The sequence below is a fragment of the Mizuhopecten yessoensis genome, unplaced genomic scaffold, assembly GCF_002113885.1.
Source record: "Mizuhopecten yessoensis strain PY_sf001 unplaced genomic scaffold, ASM211388v2 scaffold3799, whole genome shotgun sequence".
NCBI lineage: Eukaryota > Metazoa > Mollusca > Bivalvia > Pectinida > Pectinidae > Mizuhopecten > Mizuhopecten yessoensis.
Window position 1 is genome coordinate 144,220 of NW_018405225.1, and position 4,062 is coordinate 148,281.

At 35.8% G+C, this 4,062-nt stretch overlaps 2 non-coding genes across 2 annotated transcripts; both read left to right on the forward strand.

Annotated features, from left to right (window-relative positions):
• The first annotated feature begins 2,530 nt into the window (after positions 1-2,530).
• Trnaa-agc lies at positions 2,531-2,603 on the forward strand. Its single transcript has one exon. It is a non-coding gene; the product is annotated as a tRNA-Ala (tRNA).
• A 1,046-nt stretch (positions 2,604-3,649) lies between these two features.
• On the forward strand, positions 3,650-3,722 carry Trnaa-agc. Its single transcript has one exon. It is a non-coding gene; the product is annotated as a tRNA-Ala (tRNA).
• Positions 3,723-4,062: the final 340 nt, after the last annotated feature.

A 4,062-nucleotide genomic window follows, 5' to 3' on the forward strand; every position in this document is an offset into this window, starting at 1 on the left:
TGTTCTCGGGCATGTCATTGATATACATAACAAATAGTATTGGTCCTAAAACACTCCCCTGAGGAATTCCGCTTAAGACGTTCTGTAATTTGGATGTAGATCCGTTAACCACTACTTTTTGATGTCTATCACTTAAAAAGTTTTCTATCCATTTAACAGTTTTCGCGCTGATTCCATAATTATATAGCTTGTGTATTAGACGGCGATGGGGTACCTTGTCGAAAGCTTTCATAAAATCCATATAAATGACATCAATTTCTCCTCCCGTATCCAACATATGAGTCCACTCATCTAGGACGATTAACATTTGAAGTGTTGTTGATCTTCCGGGGAGAAATCCAAACTGATTTTTGCTGAATAAATTGTTCAGTTGCATGTGTTGAACTATACTATCACGTATAAGTTTTTCCATTGTTTTAACGATGATACTAGTAAGACTAACAGGTCGATAGTTTCCAGGATCGGTTTTTGAACCTTTTTTGTAAATAGCGGTGATGTTCGCGTCCTTCCATGATTGGGGTAGTTTTCCTTCAGAGAGAGATTTATTGAAGATTATCGAAATTGGTATACACAAAACATCGCGAAGTTCCTTTAAAGCTTTCGGATGCATCCCATCGGGTCCTGGTGATTTGTTAGCATCTAAATTGAAAAGTAGTTTCTTGATTACATCTCCATTGATTGACGTGTCTTGAAATAGGTGACTGACAGGTCTGGCTAGGAACGGAGGTAGCTCCCCCGGTGGTTCTTTAGTAAATATGAAATTAATATCCCTCGGTCATTTGGAAAATTATTCAGTGTTAAATCAAAGTTGGTTATGTGCATGCGAACCGGTAGTATATTTTAGCAGGATATAAACGTGAAACCGAGGACCATATGAACTTGATAAATAAAAGAATTTTATATGACTTATCATTTCATAATATTTTGTGTTACACTGTATTATAAATAATGTTAATTTATAACAAATCTTTTCTACTTCTATCACTATACAGCTAAAATCTGTTACCCTAGCATTTAATTAAGATTTTGTGGCTTCGACTGGCCACAACCATCTTCATTTGACACCAATATGCATCTCGCAGCTAATGAAAGAGAAACTAAGTTCCGCCGGATTTAGGTAATTATATCAATACAATCATATATATTTTGTAATTAACTTGTTTCGAAAGCAATTGACATTTACATTGTCGGTGAAGTAATTGTATAAAGACATCAGCATTGATGCTTTACATACTTCGGCTAATATATCCTACGTATCATCAACTTGACGTTTATCATATCTATATCTAAATCACTTATCTGAATTCCGATGTTTAATGGGGATCTACAAATAGGACTAACTTGATATTGAAGAGAATGATAACCATTCTAACATTAAGGGTACTTTTTTAACACTGCAAATACATAATGATCAGTAAAACTTTAAAATAGGGAACACCCATTTAGGATTTAATTCTGTTCATGCACTAAGCCAGGCAAAGTAAATTTTGTACTGGCCCCTTTGGTCGTTACGCCCGTTCGGGTCTCATCAGTGGTACTGAGGCAAATAAATGAAACTCAATATCAAAAGTTTTCCAAAAAATATGTAAACATACGAAAAACTGAAAGGGTGCCTTATAAACCATTTATTATGTTAAAGGTCCCAATAAAACCCTCTACGACATTACATTTTCTAACTTATAGCAGATAATGCATCCTTAAAACTAATTTATCACCGAAGAAATACAAAGTATTTTGCATTGGCTGGTTCATAACGTCTAGTCTGAACAACGTCAATACCTTCTTATCAGGTTACCTCGCTGTATGGATACGTCCCCGGGCTATCAATGGGACTGGTGATACTGGTCCTGGAGTACATAGCCTAACTAAATGAATAATAAACAGAACTGTGCAGAAATTACACAATGGCACATTAACCGTTGCATGCTTACACTATTAGGAAAATTACCTCAGGAACCGCTACCCTGATTGTCCAAAAACTCGCATTTTAAAGTTGATTATCAGCTCTGCTTCTGAATTATATGTTTGTGTAGCATGAATTAATTTGTGTAATCACAGAATGATGTTGATATATTGATGTAGATTAACAGATGAAGCGCTCGTTCAGTTGTATTTTTATCATACTGTCAACAGGAGAAGATATTATGAAGCGCTCATTCAGTTGTATCTTTATCATACTGTCAACAGGAGAAGATATTATGAAGCGCCCGTTCAGTTGTATTTTTATCATACTGTTAACAGGAGAAGACATTTTAGTTTTCGCACTTAATAATAAGTGAAATGGAAGTGTCAGAAAGCTGCCAACAGATAAATCATAAAAGTTATTTAATTTTGTTTTAATTACAAATTTCATTTTCGCCTTTTTTCGGATGTCAAAAGGCATCAGGTCTCTACGGTAACACGTTCAAAACGCTTAATATTGATGTGAACGGGAATTAGCTCAAACGGTTAAGATAACGCGAAGATATCGTAGTCGGAGCTAATCAAATGGAATCATTCCTCTATTGTTCACTACGAAAATTGATGTCAAGGGGGATTAGCTCAAGTGGTAGAGCGCTCGCTTAGCATGTGAGAGGTACCGGGATCGATACCCGGATTCTCCAAAATTTTCTTTTCTTCTTTATTTCACTGCATACTATTGGACTTGTCTCAAAGTGTAAGATAATCATTATAGATAGGTAGACTTTTATACGCGTACAATCGAATATATATAAGGTATTGATGTCATCTTCATTGTTATCATGTGACGTCAGTTGATTTTTGTTTCAAAAGTTGCAAACCTTATTAATTGGGTAATCATTACTATCACACCTAATTTTTTTCCCCCACAACGCTCAGCGTGACATCAAGGGGGATTAGCTCAAGTTATTGCGTCCGGCACATTGGCAGTACATTGAAGATATTATCTCCCCTCCAGAGATTGGTTCAAATTAATGGGACCATGAAGAAATTCTGTTCTTACATTACACACAAAAGAAAACAGACTTCGACGGCATCTCTTCACAAAAATGAAATGGAAAACTCGTCCATGACCGTGTGAACAAGGTCAAAGTTCTTAAAAGACAGTTTCAGTCTGGGTCTGTACATCAGAGAAGTTCACTGCTAATCAATTTGATCAAAGATGCACTGTATGGGACCATTACACAAAGACTCACATCCAGCAAATAGAAACAGTGCAACTAGGCACCGGAATATGTCCAGTGTTGGTGACATGCTGAGCAAGCAGGACTTGCCCTCTCTAGAAATACAACGTAGTGATATGCGCCTTTGTACATGTTCCTTCTACATAAGATTGTACACAATCAAATTACCATAACCAAGGACATTTTAGTTGCTCCTTCACGTCTCACCTAGAAGTCCCATGCTCATTCCTTTCTAGTACCATTATGCATTTACAAGAACAATACCCCCACCCCCGACCCCAGATATCTCTGAACTTGATCAATTTGATTGCCTTCAGTTATTTAATTTAGTTTTAATTTCAAATTTCATTTCGCCCTTTTTCGGATGTCAAAAGGCTTCAGGTCTATACGGTTCAAAACTCTATATATTGATATGAACTAGAATTAGATCAAGCGGTAAAGATAACGCGAAGATAACGTAGTCGGAGTTAATCATATAGAATCATTGCTACGCACAACGATATCGAGGGGGATTAGCTCAAGTGGTAGAGCGCTCGCTTAGCATGTGAGAGGTACCGGGATCGATACCCGGATTCTCCAAAGTTTTATTTCTAAAGTAGAATTATTTATAACAGTATATTTATGTGCATTTTATTTGAAATGGTGAATGTGATAATCTAGTGAGGTATATACTACTGTAAGCATTTTGATTAAGTCATTTAATTGTATATACTAATATGTCTCTTTAATTTTGATATACATATTTTGTATTTTAATAATCGAATTTTAATGTCAGAAATCTGCCCAAAGACCAATTAAGTTATTTTGGTTTAATTTAATTTTACTTTGGAAAGTTCGTTTTCATTATCATATTTACAAATGCTTACATAAGAGTAACCAAAGGGGCTACGCATTGTTCACAACGCCAAGTATGACTTCG